Here is a 19520-nt window from a genome sequence, read left to right as displayed (position 1 = left end):
TTATCTAGTGAGAAGTTGTGACAGCCAATGGCAAAGAAATTATTACTTGTGTTGTCCTCTAGGGCTTGATGGTTTCCTGTCTCACATTCATGTCTTCAATCCATTTTGAATTTATTCTCATGTAAGGTGTAAGAAAATGGTCCAGTTTCATTCTTTTGCATGTTGCTGTCTAGGTTCCCCAACACAATTTGTGGAAGAAACTGTCTTTTTTCCCATTGGATATTCTTTTCTACTTTGTTGAAGATTACTTGACCACGTATTTGTGGGGCCACTTCTGGGTTTTCTATTCTGTTCTATTGATCAGTGTGTCTGTTTTTGTGCCACTACCATCATGTATCAATCATCATCATGTATTAATCACTACAGCTTTGTAATGTAACTTGAAGTCTGAAATTGTGATGCCTCCAGGCTCCAGCTTTGCTTTTCTTTTTGAAGACTGCTTTGGCTATTTGGGGTCTTTTGTGGTTCCATACAAATTCTACAATAGTTTGTTCCAGCTCTGTGAAAAATGTAGGTGGCATTTTGATAGGAATTGCATTAAATGTGTAGGTTGCTTAGGGTTGTATAGACATTTTAACAATATTTCCTTTTCCAGTCTATGAACGTGGAATTTTTTTCTATTTCTTTGTGTCATCCTCAATCACTTTCATAAGTTTTCTATAGTTTTAGCATACAGATCTTTTACCTCATTGGTTAGGTTTATTACTAAGTGTCTTATTGTTTTCATTGTAAGTGTAAATGAGATGGATTCCTTGATTTTTCTTTCTATTGCTTCATTATTGGTGCATAGATATGCAACAGATTTCTGTACGCTGATTTTGCATCCTGCAACTTTATGAATTTGTGTGTCAGTTCTAACATTTCTTTGGTGGAGTTTTGGTTTTCTATATAGTGTATCATGTCATCCACGAATAGTGAAAGTTTCACTTCTTCCTTTCCAATTTGGATGCCTTTTATTTCTTTTTTTGTCTGATTGTTGAGACTAAGACTCTAGTACTATGTTATATGACAATCGTGATCGTGAACATCCCTGTCTTCTTCTGGGCCATAGAGAAAAAATTCTCAGTTTCTCCCCATTGAGGATTATATTATCTGTGAGCCTTTAATATATGGCCTTTATGATGTTGAAGTATGTTCCCTCTATCCCTACTTTGTTGAAGTTTTGGGGTCTTTTTTCAAGAATGGATGCAGTATTTGTCAAATACTTTTTCCATATCTATTGAGAGGATTATTAGACTCTTATCCTTTATCTCATTAATATCATGTAGCACATTGATTGATTTGCAAATATTAAACCTCCTTTGCAGCCCAGGAATAAATCCCACTTGATTGTAGTGAATGATTCTTTTAATGCACTACTGGACTCCATTTGCTAGTATTTTGTTGAGAAATTTTGATCCATGATCATCAGGGATATTGGCCTCTAATTCTCTTTTTCAGTGGGGTCTTTGGTTTTGGAATCAAGGTAATGCTGGCCTCATAGAATGAGTCTGAAATTTTTCCTTCCATTTATATATTTTTTTGAAACAGCTTGAGCATAGATATTAACCCTTCTTTAAATTTTTGGTAGAATTCCCCTATGAAACCATCTGGCCCTGGACCTTTGTTTGTTGGGGGATTTTTGATCACTGATTCAATTTCTTTGCTGACCAACAATCTATTCAAGTTTTCTATTTCATCCTTTTTCAGTTTTGTAGTTTATATGTTTCTAGGAATTTATCCATTTTTTCCCAGATTGCCCAATTCTTTGCATTATAATTTTTCATAATATTCTCTTGTAATTGTTAGCATTTCTGTGGTGTTAGTTGTGATCTCTCCTCTCTCATTCATGTTTCGGCCCTTTCTCTTTTCTTTTTGATAAGTCTAATTAGGGGTTTATAAATTATATTTCTTCAGAGAACCACCTCCTTGTTTCATTGATCAGTACTATGTTTTTTGCTTATTTTTTTATTTGTTTGTTTCTACATCATTTACTTCTGTCCTAATCATAATTATTTCCCTTCTTCTGCTGGCTTTAGGATTCACTTTTTTTTTCTAGCTCCTTTAGGTGTATGGTTAGGTTATGTATTTGATTTTTTTCTTACTTTCTGAGGTTGGCCTGTATTACTACATACAGAGTTTGGACCATCATGTTTTCATTTTCATTTGTTTCCCTGAATTTTTAATTTATTATTTAATTTCCTGGTTAACCATTTACTCTTTAGTAGGATGTTTTTTAACCTCCATGTATTTGTGGTCTTTCCAAATGTTTTCTTGTGGTTTATTTCAAGTTTCATAGCATTTTGTTCAGAAAATATTCATGCTATGATCTCAATCATAGCATTTGTTCTTGTTGTGGCCTTATTTGTGACCTAGTATGTGATCTATTTGGGAAAATGTTATGTGAACTTGGAAAAAAAAATGTATTCTGCTGCTTTGGGATGAAATGTTTTGAATATATTTGTTAAATCCATGTGATTCTGTGTGTCATCCAAAGTCACTGGTTCCTTGTTGATTTTCTGCTTAGATGATCTGTCTCTTGCTGTAAATGGGGTGTTCCCTACTATTATTGTGTTGTTATCAGTGAGGTTCTCTATGTTTGTTATTGTTTTATATATTTAGATGCCATCATTGAGGGTCATAAATATTTACAATTGTTAGATCTTCTTGTCGGAGGGACCCCTTTACTATGATGTCATGCTCTTCTCCATCTCTTTTCAGTCTTTGGGTTAAAATATAGTTTTTCTGACATAAGTACCATTTGTACCATAGATATTTCTCCATCCTCTCACTTTCAGTCTAAGGTGTCTTTAGGTTTAAAATGAGTCTCTTATGGGCAACATATATATGGTCTTATTATTTTATCCATTCTGACACCATGTTTTTTGGTTGGAGGGTTTGGTCCATTTACACTTAGAGTAATTAGTGTTAGATATGAATTTAGTGCCCCCTTTTTACTTGTTCTGTTGTTGTTTCTGGAGATTTTCTCCTTTCCTTTATAGTCTTTGTCACTTTTGGTCTCTCTTCACCACTCAAAGAGTCCCCTTTAATATTTCTTGTAGAGGTGTTTCAGTGGTCACAAACTCCTTTAGTTTTTGCTTGTCTGGGACACTCTTTATCTCTCTTATTCTAAAAAACAACCTTGTTGGATAAAGTATTCTCTGCTCCATATTTTTCTCACTCAGCACGTCGAATATATCATGCCATTCCCTTCTGGCCTGCCAGCTTTCTGTGTAGAGATCTGTTGCTAACTTAAATTTCTTCCCTTGTAAGTTAGGGACTTCTTTTATCTTGCTGCTTTTAGGATTTTTTCTTTATATTTATATTTTGTAAATTTAACTCTGATATGTCTTAGTGGTGGCCTTCTTTTATTGATTTTGATGGGAGTTCTCTGCCTGATGGATTTGGATGTTTGTTTCTTTCCCCAGATTAGGGAACTTTTCAGCTATAATTTCCTCAAATAAGCCTTCTGTCCCCTTTTACCTCTCTTCATCTTTTGGGACTCCTATAATACCAGTGTTATGCTTTATGCCATCATTGAGTTCCCTAGGTCTACATTCATGATCCGATATTTCTTTTTCCCTCTTCTTTTCATCTTTATTATTTTCCATGAGTTTATCTACTATATCACTTACTTGTTCCTCTGCTTCTTCCACCCTTGTGGTCATTACACCAGTCAGTTTTTATTCTAGGTTATTGCATTTTTTATTTTGGCCTGACTAGATTTTAGGTCTTTTATCTCTATAGTAAAGGACTCCCTGGTGTGGTCTATGCTTTTCTCAAGCCAGCTAGTGTCTTTATGATTGTTAGTTTAAACTCTGGATGATGCATATTACTTACATCTATTTCAATCAGATCCCTGACCGTGACCTTTTCTTTATCTTTCTTTTGGGATGAATTCCTCCATCTTGGTATTTTGTCTAGGTGTCTGTCTTCTGTGTATCACAGAAGCCTGTTATCTTTCCTGCTTCTGAAAGTAATGGAGTTATGAAGAAGAGGTCATGTGCTCTCCAGGGCCTGGTGCTTCATGAAGTGTCTCTGATGTATGCTGTGTTCACTCTGCTACTGTGTTTTGGCTGCTTTTTCCCTCAGGTCAGTCCTCTATAGAGTTTCTCCTTGTCTGCAGTGAGGAGTGTTTGGACCTTGGTCAGTGAGGTAAGCCTAGGATCTCCCTACCTCTCTGCCATTTTAGCTCTTCCACCCCTTCTTTTTGAAATACATAAACAGTTGTGCCTCTAAAATTTATTCTAACTTCCCTACTGTCACTCTGATTTGATGTCTTCTGTACATGTTGATGGAACAAATATTTGTACCATGCTCTTGACTGGTCTCTATAGATACAATGGTGAGCCAAAAAATGTAAAACAGATAAAATGGAAAATCTGACCGTTTAGTGAAGAAGAGATTTAAATGCAAAAAATATTAAATACAGAAAGAAAAAAAAAGGCTAGAAACATATGGTAGCAGAAATGGAGACTAGTAGTCTTCAACTCATGAAACATAATTTGTCCATCTAATTTGTGGCCTTGCATGCGATGCCCCTTTTGTTTACTTATATTTTTATGTATATAGATTTTTTCTGCAATTGAAATGCTTTATATTGTTTGTAGTCACATTTTCATATGTGACCCTTATTTAAGTATGACATAAAAAAGATACTGAAAATACAAGGATATCTGTCATCTTCACTAGGATAAGTTTTGGTGATGTAAAAACAAATTTCAGGGCATCTACGTAGCTCAGTCAGTTAAGCATCTGACTCTGGATCTCAGCTCAAGTCATGATCTCACAGTTTGTGAGATTGAGCCTCATGTCAGTCTGTCTATTCACAGCGCAGAACCTGCTTCAGATCCTCTGTCTCCTCTCTTTCCCCCTTCTGTTTGTGCTATCAAAAATAAATAAACATTCAAAAATAAATAAATAAATAAATAAGAACAAATTTCAATAGTAAAAATGGATTTTTCACAGGGGTGCCTGCGCAGCTCAGACAGCTAAGAATTGGACTTCAGCTCAAGTCAGGATCTTGTGGTTCGTGGGTTTGAGCCCTGCATCAGGTTCTGTGCTGTCAGGCTGGAGCCTGGAATCGGGTTTGGATTCTGTGTGTGAGTCTCTCTCTGCCCCTCCCCTGCTCATGCTCTGTCTCTTTCTCTCAAAAATAAATAAACATTAAAACACATTTAATACAAAAATTAAAAAGAAATAAAAAGGAATATTCACAAATTGTACTTTTTTATTTTTTATTTTTTTTTATATTAACTTGAATATTTCCCAACAAAATAAGATACCATGCATGGTTTATTAAACAATGGAATAGTATAACAATGGCTTTTGGGTTCTTCCCTAATACCTTCCTTGAAATTAAGACAAAATTTTACCATACTTTTAGTATAAGTACACATTGCTTAATTTCTTTATGTGGACATGGTACATTATTATCTGTCTGATAAATGTGTGGATGACTTTTCTTAAATATGCTAAATCAATCAGATTACAATATTATATCTGTCCATGTTGCAAATGGACTGGAAAAATTCAATCACACTCTTCATGAAAAATTCTCCACACTATTAAAAGTGGTTTGAATGTCTATCTTTTTTCTTTCAGTTTTTTCAGGGCCATCAAAATATAGAAATAAATGTATGCAAATGATCAAATAAAATCTTAGCTTGGTTGTGTATTAGGAAAGTGTGATGAAACTACTTAGATTGTATGAAAGGTCTCTAAAATATCTATCTTATTTGTGAGAAGGCCACAAAACCTAAGAGGGCAAGTTGAAAATCTATTACATTAAAAGAATACCTTCAACAGTAGCTTTGCCAACTCTTTAACTGTATCCCTTTGGTGAAGAAAAAATATAACCTATTTTATAAGAGCGAAACAATAACCAAAGCACACATATATGGAAGAGAGCGAATTTGAAAGTTATGTCATTATGGTATTTTGAGGTGAAAATAAGGCACAGAGAGGACACAGAACCAGGACACCTAACCTGCTCTCTGTCTAGTTAATTACTGCATGTCGGACACATTTAATCTTAAAGCTGAGAGCTGCTATAATGTAACACAGATGTAGGATTTCATAGGGAAAACCTGCAGGATAATTTCTTTCTCCTTTTGAACAGGATTGGAAATTTAGGATATATCAGACTAAAATAGGAAGTTGCAGACAATGATAAAGAGTGTGATTATATCCAAATCCTAATTGAAAGCCAATGAAGTATTTAAAATGTTAACGGATTTAACTAGAATTTATTTATTATCTGTTTATTTAACTAATAGGTATTTATTATCTATTTATTTAACTAGAATTTATATTATCACAATCACATTGGGGAACCCGGCTAGATCAGTCAGCTGAACGCCCAACTCTTGATTTCTGCTAAGGTCATGCTCTCACGGTTTGTGTAATGGAGACCCCTGTTGGGCTCTGGGCTGCATGGACCCTGCTTGGGATTCTCTCTTTCTCTCCCTCTGCACTCCACTGCTCCCACTCTCTCTCTCTCACTCAAAATAAATAAATACAATTAAAAAAAATTAACACACCACATTTCCTTCACAATAGTTCAAGCTATCCACTCTTCGACTCACATCTTGAGTCCCTCTATGTTGTTTGCTTTGGGACCTCCACTTCAAACATCCTTTGAGTCACTGGGTTATCTACCATACACATATCATGACTTTTTACGTTATCTATCAATTCTGTAATGTCTTTCTTTGCCACCCTTAGATCATTTTATTGATAAGTGGAAATGCTTACCAACTTAAACATTTAATTATCTTCCTTTTTCTTTCTCAGTGAGGTCGTCTGGAGAACTCCAAACTTTTTCAATTCCATGGCTCTGTTTACCCCTATCCTGCATCCAAACTGTCCCAAAATGGTATTAATTTTCTCCGTAGTTTTATTTTCATATTTTTTCTCCTCAATCTTCCCACACTCCTCAATCTTAGTTGAAGTTATTAAATTATGTTTCATTGAGCAAATACATTGATCAAATAAAAACATTTCTTCTGTCTACCATCAAATACTTGTATATGTACCTGCATACAATTTATTCTATTTCCATGAATAAACTCTCCACATTTAGCTGAAGCCAACCTGTCAACTTTTGTTTAATCAGACCACTTCTACTATTTTTTAAACCTACAAAATTCTTCTGTTTTCTGGCCTCATGCTTCTTCCCTTTATATTGTATCTCTGATATCATGATATAAACATGCTTCAGAAACTCAACTTTAACATACACTGATAAACAAAAGAAAGTTGTGTGTGTATGGGGGAGTGGGCAGAAAATTAGTTCCAAGAGATAAAAAGAGATGGACATCTAAATCTGCAAAAGAAGAAAGAAGCTAAGAGAAAATTGGCCTTACACTGAGCTTAGTTAATTTTAAAATATAACTACTGGACATTTTCTATAAATTAGGCATTTTGCAGATGGGGTGGGGCAGTACCTAAAATATTTATGAAGACTTAATGTCTTGATGAAAAAAAAAAGGTCACCTGGGTGGCTTAGTCGGTTAAGCGTCCAACTTCGGCTCACGTCATGATCTCGAGGTTCATGGGTTCGAGCCCCACGTTGGGCTCTGTGCTGACAGCTCAGAGCCTGGAGCCTGCTTCTGATTCTGTGTCTCCCCCTCTCTCTCCCTCTCCCCTACTTATGCTCTGTCTTTCTCTCTCTCTCTTAAGAATAAACTAAAAAAAAAAATAAAAAGAGAAAAAAAATCAGCATGAGAGTACAGACAATCAAGAGGGGACAGAGTTTGTGAAAATAATTGGGAAATGAACATGGGAAACCACTGAGAGCAAAATCATTGTAGTTTATATGAACGAACCATGTTTTGTTAATGAGAAAACTAAGATTAAGAAAAATTAATTAATTAACAAAAGTATATGTGCTTTTAATTGCAGAGTAAGGATTCCCAAGCACATACTTTTTTGGTCTGCTTTGATTTCCATCACATCTTTGCACATTCATGTGACAGTATTTTGATGTCTGAGATAAATATCAGGACAACATAGCTTAAAAAACTGTAAACCTAAATTACCTCCAGCTTAGTTCAATTCTGTTATTCAAAGTAACAATGAAGTAATTCAGAAAGTGAAGGAAGAAAATAGATCATGCGAAAGAAAGAGAAAGCAATGATAATTAGAATAAAATATCATTTCATTACAGTTAAATCAAGCCGAACTTATGCACTTTTTAGAAGGGAGTTCTCAAATTCTAAAATATATTATGTGATGATACTTTTTTACATGATAGAAACATGCATTGTAAGATGAGTATGTGCCTTTCACTGATTTTTTAGAAGGAAGACAAGAATTGTTTTTCTCCTTGGAGGGATTTTTGTGATATGCCTCCCATGAAAACCACTTTAACTCCAGTATGAATTGGAATTTTCACAACTGACATGTCATTTAAGTTTTAGAAGGTTAAATAAAGGACAGAAGGATATTCTTGATACAGTAAAAAATGAAACAACACGTTTCCCCTCCTCGACATAGATTTCTTTATGAATTTTTCCCAGGGTGATATTTTCTTGGTACTTTTTAATCCTCTACCTCTTACAGGCTTTTTATTTTACACTATTTTTTCTTCATTTTTTGAAAAGTATTTCTAATTTTATTAACATCTTGTGAAGAGACTCATTTGCATGTAATTAGTTTCTTCATAAAATGATTTCTCTTTCTGAAATTATGCAGTAGCACATTATAGAACAATCAAATTATCAGCCTCTCTTCCAAGGATCAATTCGACACTCAGAAATTATGATGAGTGAGGTTCTCCATCATTAAAACTGCATGCAGATTCTTCAGAGCTGTCAAAGCAACATGATGGTTGTTATTTAATGTGTTTATGACTATCAGGAGTTAATGGCATTTTGTAACAAGATAGAATTTTCTAGGAAGTTAATCTTTCCGTGAGTGGAATATGTGGCTGAAGGCCTAAAAAATCCCAAAGAGCAATCTGTTACTATTTCTAGGCCTCTGCTTCCAAATTATAGCCAGCCTACCACCTTTCTGATCTACACATGAATGCTGCATGAGTGTAACTAAAATCTGATAGATTTAAAATCAATAGTTTTTTTTTTTTTTTTTTTTTTTTTTTTTTTACCATGTAGTCAATTGAGTCATCAGATGAAAAGCTAACATGAATGGAGTAGTAGCTTTATTGTGTTTCCCCCAGGTCTTATAAACGTTGATAGATTATCCTCTTACTGATGGATATATTTTATTTTTCCACCTGAAGATAAATATGGGTTAAATATTTGCCAATGTAGTCACATTAATCAATGTTAAAGTTTAAGAAATTAAATGTGTTGTCACCAAACAAACAGATAAACAAAAACCACGAAGGCACACATATAATGGTTAGGTTTATTTCTCTGCAGAAATCACCTTAGAAGACTACGTTTTTTTCAGATCAACAGTAGAAAGAACAAAGCAGACACAGCTCTTCTGGTTCTTTTATTTCAGTATTTCTTAAAGTCTAATGAGTTACCTGAGGATCTTATTAAAATGAAAATTTGGGTTCAGTAAGACAGGTGTGAGGCTTAAGATTCTGCATTCCTAAAATGCTTTCTGGTGAGTTGAAGCTGACCGTCTTCTGAGTTAATGCCACTTTGAATAGCAAGGATCCATAATGCACTTGTTTCTAGAAAAGAAGGGCTTCCTATTATCTGCTGTGGCTTCTTTTCCTGGGATATTTTTGGAATTTATCCGGTTTGCTTTCTGTACCATCTATTTACTAGTGGTATTACCTGCATCTAAATGTGTGGCTAGTCAAGATCGAGTCCTTATATAGCTCTTAAATCTTATTTAAATCAGATATCTTGTCCTTAGGCAAGACCTGCTGAACAAAGAGTTTCTCAAATTTCTTTCTGTAAACAACTCCGAAAGTGTTAACAAGGTATGCAAATATGTGAGACCCTAAATACAGGTGTCTATCATATAGACTAGAATTGTGCTTATTTAAACACTTGGGAGAAAATAAACTTCCTACATTTTGGACCTCTGTTTCTGCCTGTTTTAGTCCTTTTGACCCAATGGTGTGTGTATATATATATATAATACATATATATATATATAATACACATATATAATACATATATATAATATGTATATATATATATACACACCAGTTTGTTTCAAACTGGAAAGAATTGATTTCTAAACAAGAATGCAAAAATCTCTCACTATGTTTCATCCAGTTTACTCTACAATATAGATATTCCATTTTGTTGAAAACTTACTGCCTTCCTATGCTGTTAGAAGATCCTAGAACCACACATGGACTAGTAACCATATCGGTCTATTAACAACCACTCGTTCACGCATTGGCAAATGGAAAGCCCCGAGGAAGTTCTCCAGTGTATCGCTGTAATAAGCCTTACACACAATGTGATGGTAACACTATTTTGATTCTGGTATCATGGCACTACAAAACAAACAGAACACAACAATACAAAACAAAACCCCAAACTCTCTGGATGCCCTTAAGATGAATAGATTAGTTAAAAGCCTTGTACAGTATTTCTCTCAGAAAAAAAATGATAAAGATAATGAATCCATGTAACTTGATTATCAAGGTAGTAAAAGATACAAAATTGAAGCCACCAAGAAGAATAAGATAGTTAGTGTTTTTTTTTTGTTTGTTTGTTTTTTTTTTTTTTTTTTTAATTTGAAATCCTCGGTCAGCATACCAACTCAAAGTACATTTTTGTTCCAAGTTTAAGTATCCCACTAATTTTAGCAGTGATCTTCGGTTCCTCAAAGGAAGGAATAATATTTTACTTATTTTAATTTAGTATATAACAGATGATGTCTGTATATAATTTTTTTTGCTTTTTTAACTTTTTTAAGGTTTATTTATGTTTGAGAGACAGAGAGACAAAGTGTGAGCAGGGAAGGGGTAGAGAGAGAGGGAGACATAGAATTCAAAGCAGGATCCAGGCTCTGAGCTGTCAGCACAGAGCCCAACGCTGGGCTTGAACCCACAAACCCATGAGATCATGACCTGAGCTGAAGTCAGATAATCAACCACTGAGTCACTCAGGCATCCCTATAATATTATATTAAGAAGGCATATGATATAATAAAGGACATACATTCAGTACTATATCATTTCTACTGAAAGATGTAATGATAAAATTTTACGTTCTCATCTTATTAAGCCTAACACTGAATTAAAGCAGATTGGTAACTACCTTACAGTCTCTTGCCCTGAGCCCTTATATGGCTAGTGTCGCTTTCAAAGCAGATGGCTGTTACTCTCACTTTGTAATTAAGAAGTGTCAATTGTAATTAAGAACTTTATTTGGAATACATTTGCCAGTTTATTCATGGCAAGTAATAGTGTTCACGATGTAAATGTTAAAATGAAGGTAAAATGATAATTTCCAGTGTTATTGCAAATAAATATTTAAATTAAGAAACATCTAGTAAAGTATACCTTTTCAAATTAACCTTTATTATCAAAATGCAATATTTATTGAGTGTTTACTATGCGCTAGGTGCTATTTCAAGAACATTTGATAAATTATCTCACTCAACTTTCACAATTCTAGGAAATGTTCTAATAAGATTCCCATTTAGAAAATAATGAAATTATGCCACAGAAAAGTTGCATAATTTACCTGAGATCATAATTCATCAAATAATAGGAACCAGAAATTCAGAAAACTCTGTAAGTTTCTAAATCCACGTTATCAACCACTATCTACCATCAGGCTCATATCTGTGGCCAAAAAATCATGGAACTACATTGAAATTTGGTAAGTTACTCATCTCCAATTTCTTCATTTGCAAGGGGTCAAACCTAAACCATTCAGAACTGGTTGTGTTTAATATTTTCAACAAACTTTAGGATGAGAAACATTCCTTCCCTATGTGTAATTTCTAAGAGATGAGCAAATATGGAACTTCAATAAATGTTTTTATTTATGAGTGATATATAGAGTCATTTGGAAAATATTTTTCAGGCATTGATGTTATTTATGATTCATAAAAACATAAGCAGAATCCTTCAATCCTATTTTGCTGTCTACGATGGCTATAACTCTGTAGAATTTATAAGGATACCTTATAATTTTGGTAATCTTGCATTCAAGAACTGTTCAAACAGTTTCAAGGACAACAGTTTTAAAATATAACTTTTTTTGTATAACAAAATAATTATTTAATCAAAAATAGTGATGAAGGGGCGCCTGGGTGGCTCAGTCGGTTGAGCGTCCGACTTCAGCTCAGGTCAGGATCTCACAGGTCGTGAGTTCCAGCCCCACGCCGGGCTCTGTGCTGACAGCTCAGAGCCTGGAGCCTGTTTCAGATTCTGTGTCTCCCTCTCTCTGCCTCTCCACCGCTCACACTCTGTCTCTGTCTCTCAAAAATGAATAAACGTTAAAAAAATAGTGATGAAAACATTGGGATAAAAACTTTTATAAATGTGCGCTTTCTGAAAAAACCTTTCAGAATGGTTAATGTGCTAATGTTCTCAGTGAAACTCCAAATTAGAAACGCATTGCCACAAAATTACTTATATACAATTCTTTTTTTATTCATGGAGCATGGGATATTAAGTACATAGTACATAATTTTGGAAATTCTGTCTACAGTCATAGGAATCAAAATGAGTAATAAGCAAATTAGAGCCATCTTATGAAGACAGAAGAAGTCACATTGTAATAGACTGACTACCAAAAAAGAGAGAGAGAAAGAAGGATTGACTCTTATGATTTTGTTTTGAGATATGATCAGGAGATCTAAAATTTGTGTGCATGTGTGCGTGTGTGTGCACGTATGTGTGTTAGTGTGCATGCTACACATGTATGATATTTAAAATTAAAAAAAAAATGAAATCATCTTGGGAAAGAGTATAGATTCGGAAGAGTTTATAAGCCTCAACCATCTTAGGAGAAGAGTAAAAACAAGCAAATGAATCTACACACAAATGGCCAGTGACATAAGAGAAAAATCGAGAGATTATTGAGAAAAGGAAAAAGTCTTTCCAAAATGGGGGAGTGATAAACTGCATTATATGTTCTTGAGAAGTTAACTGGTTAAAGGAGAAAAACATACACTGACATTAGAAACATGGTGGTTTCTGATAATTCTGTGAAGAGACAGGAAGAAGAGGCAAAGATTTGTCTTGAGTTTTAAGCCTCATGAGCTACTGACTTACAATGTGGCCAAAATGGAAGTAGTTTTTGTTTGTTTGTTTGTTTTTTGTCTGTCTTGCTTTTTAGAGAGAGAGAAATACCAAGTGAAGGGTGAGGGAGAAGAACGGAGGAAGAGAGAGAATCTTACGCAGGCTCCATGCTCAGGGCCGAGCCCCACTCAGGGCTCAATCCCACAACCCTGGGATCATAACTTGAGCCAAAATCAAGAGTCAGATGCTCAAGAGACTGATCTACCCCAGGCATCTCATGATTTTATTTTATTTAATGAGGAAGTGTCTGAAAGAGTGTTATAATGCCTATTTTCCCTACCAAGTAACACATCTAATTTATTTTACAGTATTTGATACATTATACTATTAATTTTGTCCTGAATATTCTCTTGACCCACAGAATCCTAGTTTTGATTCTAAATAATGCTTGAGAAGAATTAAATAATATCTCAACATGCTAATACTAATATTAGAGGAATTTAACTCACATTATGCCATATTTATACATAGAAATTTTTATTTCTAGGTTTATCAACGAATATACTTCAACAGTTTACTTATCTAAACCATAAAAAAGATTAATGATATTATCATAAATAGGCTATCAATAAATATGAATTACTAGTGTAGTTAAAAAAAAAAGACTATTGGCCTACATCTTTAGACTGAGGTTCAGTGGTTGTTGGGTAAAGCACAGACATATTTCACTTTTAAGAGTTTTATTAAGGTATAATTGTTATGTAAAGAACTGCACTTATTTAATGTGAGCAATTTGATGAATGTGGACATTTGCAGATACCCATGATTCCATAACCATAATAAAAATATTAGACATATATATCCAACACCTTCCAGAGTCATCTGTGTTCTTTGCTTTTTTGTTTCTTTGGTTTTGGGTAAGAACACCTTCATGTGAGATCTACCCTCTTAATGAATTTTGAAGAATATGATATCATGTTGCTAAGTATTGATACACAGTAGATATCTAGACTATGTTTATCTAGCATAACTGAAACTTTATACCCATGCAACAAGTCCCCATTTCCCCCACCCCCAAAGCCTGGCAACGAATTGTAGAGTGTTCTCTGCTTCCATGTATTTTACTAGTTTAGGTATTTCAAATAAGTGGGGTAAATAGGCATATATCCAAAAGATTTGAAATTAAGACTTCAAGGATTTATCTGCACTTTCATGTTCATTGCAACATTATTTACTATAGTCAAGAAATCAGAACAATCCAAATGCCCTCTGACAGAAGAATGAATATAGAAAATGTAGAATATTCATGCATTGGGATATATTCAGCCTTAAAAGAAAAGGAAACTCTGCCATTAGTGACAACATGGATGAAGCTGGGGGCATTAATAAGTGAAATAAGTCAGTTATAGCCATAGTTTAATATAAAAAGTTCCTCAGTTCTTCTGATATACACCAAATATTGAGATTCACTCTGCTAAATTAATCTAATAAACAGCACTGTAAAGACTCTTTTTAATTTATTTTATTTTTTAAATTTCCAGTGTAGTTATTTAGAAATTCACTTTTTTATATTTAAGATGTAAATGTTAGGCCACCTGGGTGGCTCAGTCACTTAAGCATCTAAATCTTAATTGTGGCTCAGGTCTTGACCCCAAGGTCATGGGATCAAGCGGCCACACATTGAGTGTGGAGACTGCTTAAGATTCTCCCTCTCTCCTCTGCCCCTCTCCCTTGCTTGTGATCTCTCTGTCTAAAAAAAAATAATAATAAAAAAATAAAATGTCAATGTCAAGCATATAGAATATACTCAGTACTTAATAAAATTGTCTTTAATTAGAAATGCAATCTAGCTTCCTCATTTATTCATAGTCCATAAACACTATCTGACATAATACACTAGATTTGAATCTTTAAGCAACATTTCTAACATATTTGTTAGTTTCTGAAAGAAGCTTTTTCCCAAACATGCATGTTTCCAACGTGTTACATACAGCAGAACATCTTACTGGTGTCTGAACAGCTGGAGTTCTTAGATCTCCATCTTGATACATCAGAATCTCTCTGTCTTTGCTCCTAAAATCTGACCATACACAACTTCATCATTGATTCCATTTTACTTCCTTATATCAACTTATCACTTATGGCTTTTGATGACATATAGTTGTGTTAATCATGACTTGCATCGACTACGACATTTGTGCATTGCCTTTTCCGTATGTATATCTTGTGCGTCCGTGCCTTTACTCACAGTAAAGAATATGATTTGGCCCAAATATTTACTAATCCTCTTTGGTAAGATTTGTTTTTTCTTCTAGTTTCTTATTGGCTGATATCCATCTTGTAATCCACTCAACTGTAACTACAGAGATGATTTACATGGTAACCAATACAATCACCTATGTATATAGAACTGCTAAGCTATTTCTGAAACAGCAGATTGTAGATAGTTTCCTTTCAAAAGAATTCTATGGCTGTAAAAGATATTTGAAGGAGAAAATGAAAAGAGAACCAAATTTGTCTTTTGCATATCAGGACAAATTGATGCATGTAATTCCTTGTAATTCAAGAAAGCAATGATACATTTACTTAAAAATAGATTTGTTATTTGAAATAAGGAATTATATACCTTAACTATTCATATACATTATTAAGATATAAAAGTCAAATCCAAATCACCATTTATTAAATATAAATACATAAGATGCTTATCATATAATTTCACATTTTAGTGGGAAATTTTCCTAGGTATAAAAAAAAGAGATTCAATAACAAAGGGCAAGAAATGACAAAAAGACATCAATTCAAAGATTCAATATAATAACACACAAATTGTTATTAATTTTAATATTTTATCTATTAAAATTAAGCAGTCATATTTATTTCTGAAAAAAAACTTTTACTGAACAAACTTCATTTTAAAAAAGCAGTCATAAAACTCACATTTAAAAATGTATTATTAAAATGAATTTAAAAATTAGAATTATGGAAATGTCAAATTTTGAACTTATTTAAGGAAGCAAAAGACTTGAAGAATGAGTTTTTTCATCTCAGAGTATTCTCTTTCTCCTAAAATTGCAGTGAAATTAATTTTTAAAGCTTCAGTATATAGAAATCTAATTTTCATAAGGATGCTTTCATACAGAAATTGTGTTCTAAAATAAGAAAAACTAGTTGTTAATTAGTTTTGCTTTTATTGTTAGACTTAAACTTCCAGTTTTAAATTACTTCAGACTTTCGCTAAGTTAAAAACAATCCATAGATGATTGCATTTTGGCAGTAGCAATATCTGAACAAACCATATGTTTGATCAAAGAATAATTCATAATGAGTAGGAGCTGAAGTTTGATAATTTCACTATCTAGCATATATTAAAATCTCTAAAAAGTCATTTTGTCAATTACAAGATAATTTCTTCTTTAATAAGGAAAAATGCAATGTCACTTTCTGTCCATGAATTTAATAACACAATATGTTCAGTGATTAGTTTCTTCATTTAAAACTGTTGCACTTTGAGAAGTTTCATCACTAATATTGTAATTCCTTAAATCGAATATGTGAACCAATTGCTAATTTTCAGGAATGAAAAAAAATGTTTCTAAGTTTTGTGCTGAACATTCTCGTTAATGCAAATAGTCTGAGTAGCCAGAGACACCGTGGCCCCTACTTTTATTTTGTCCTCCCCTTTTTCACACTGGACTTCCTATAAGTTAAGGGGCTACTTTCTATTTTTCAATCACATCAGTGAATTTCTATGTCTATTGCCAGACCCTAGAGAGACAGTTTGTTTTCCTTTACTTTTTATCACTGACAATCTCTTACTTAACACGTGGGTCAGTTCTCTGTCACAAAACAGAATTTATTTCTTTCAATGTCATCTTATTTCCTGTCTTTTGAGATAACCTGTTTCAAAAGAACTTTGGACTAGCTTATTAAAACTTCCATTAGCTTTTAAAAAGATGTTTCAAACTGGAGATTTTTCAGAACATACAATATAATATAGTAAATGCCCATAATGAATTGGCAGCTACTAACTCCCTCAGTTCAGTCTTCTTATCCCTGCTCGCAAGACAGAACACTTTCAACTTCATGACATTCTTCCACATAGTCTAAGTGTCAATGACAGGATATGCCATAAAAGATCCCCCTTTAAATTTGCAGCGTACTTGTCTTTTTTAATTGAAGTGTAATTGACATACAATGGTACATTAGTTTCAGGTGTACAATACATTGATCCAACAATTCTACACATTACTCAATGTTCCCCACAGTAAGAGTTGTAACTATCTGTCACCATATCTATGCTGTCTTGTTCATTTCCAGTACTTATTCTTTTTAATATTTATTTACTTTTACAAGAGAGAAAGCACGCATGGGGGAGGGGCAGAGAGAGAGGGAGACAGAGAATCTAAAGAAGGCTCCCTGCTGTGAGTCCAAAGCCTGATGTGGGGCTGGAACCCATGAACTGTGAGATCACGACCTGAGCTGAAGTCAGATGCTCAACTGGCTGAGCCATGCAGATACCCCTGCATGAATTATTTTTTGTAACTAAAACTTTGTACCTCTTAATCCCTTTCATCTATTTTGCTATACTTATACTCATTTCCTCTCTGGCCACGACCAGTTTCTCTCCATATTGAAGAGTTTGTTTTGTTTTTTAGATTTCACTTATAAGTGAAGCCATATGGTGTTTAACTTTGACTCATTTCACTTAGCATCAGTGATGTCACAAGCGGAGAGATTTCATTCTTTTTTATGACTGAGCAATATTCCATTGTGTGTGTGTGTGTGTATTCCATGTGTGCATATATATGTATGTATACGTGTATACACATGTGTATATATATATATATATATATATATACACACACACACACAATATTCCATTTTACATATGTATGTGTGTGTACATATCTATTCATCTATGAATGAACAGTCAGGTTGCTTCCATATATTGGCTATTGTAAATAATACTGAAGTAAACATAGGGATGCATACATCTATTCAAATTAGTGTTTTCATTTTCCTTGGGGAAATTCAAACAAAATAAATAAAAGCAAAGATAAACTATTGACTACACCAATATAAAAAGGTTTTGCACAGTAAAGAAGACCATAACAAAACAAAAAGGCAACCTAGTGAATGGGAGAAAATATTTGCAAATGATAAATATTCAAATATACAACTCAACATCAAACAAACCAATTAAAAAATGGACAAGTGACCTGAATAGATATTTTTCCAAATAAGATGTGCAGATGGCCGATAGTCACATGAAAAGATGCTCAAAGTCACTAATCATCAGGAAAATGCAAATCGAAACCACATGATATCATGTCACACCAGTCAGAATAGCTACTGTCAAAAAAATAAGAAATATCAAGTGTTGGCAAGAATGTGGAAAGAAGAGAAGCCTCATGTACTATTGATGCAGTCAGTGTGAAAAATGGTATGGAGGTTCCTCAAAAAATTAAAAGTAGAAATACTACAGATCCATTAATTTCATTACTGAGTATTTACCCAAAGAAAACAAAAGACTTGTACTTGCCTTTTAGCCTGCGCAAGGCCTGGCCATGTGGGGCTGAGCCTACTTTGAGCCAACCATTTAGTAATATACCAAGGCTGAAATATTTGTACTTTCCCTACAGCAGATGAGCTCCTCAGGAGTCATTGTTCTCCAAACATGTGACATAAAAAGTGCTGAGCTTACTTTCTTCTAATAGCTGGCTAGAAGAGTGGTAGTGAAATTACTATTGGCTAAATGCTTTCTTTTAGTTATAGAAATATAATTTGTTGATATTATGGGAAGCAAAACTGATCCCAAAAGTTTTCAGTGATACAATAATTTTATTAATTCAGTATCGACTACATTAAAGTAAGCACACTTTTTTCTTGTATCTCTAGAACTTAAAGAAGAATTGGGAACATAACAGACATGAAAATAGCATCATTGAATGAATTCCTAAATTAATGTTTGGTTTAAATGAATGCATATATAATTCTGAAGTCTAAATATAGTCAATGTAAGCTTCTCTTTTACCTTAATCCCTTTCTCTCTTTTATTCTCTTCTGGAGACATCTTCAAAGACATACCCAAAAATAATGTTTTACCAGATATTTGGGCAACCCTTGGCCCAATCAAACTGACACATAAAATTAACCATCATAGCAACTATCTACAATGTACCATAACATAAATATACAAACATAACCCGGGAGTTTAAATACTCAGTACTAAAAATGGCTGAAAAGATACATAAGAGGTTATCTATGAGGATACTATCTCAGTCAATTCTTGGAAAACCTAGAAAATTCCATGCAAACACTCTGCCAAGTGGGAAACCACAACTGACTTTCAAATAATTTAAGTGCTCCGTCCAAAGCTTTTTAATCTTCATTGTTTTAC

This window comes from Panthera onca, chromosome B1 (assembly GCF_046562875.1).
Source record: "Panthera onca isolate mPanOnc1 chromosome B1, mPanOnc1 haplotype 2, whole genome shotgun sequence".
NCBI lineage: Eukaryota > Metazoa > Chordata > Mammalia > Carnivora > Felidae > Panthera > Panthera onca.
Note: the sequence above shows the minus strand (reverse complement) of the source record.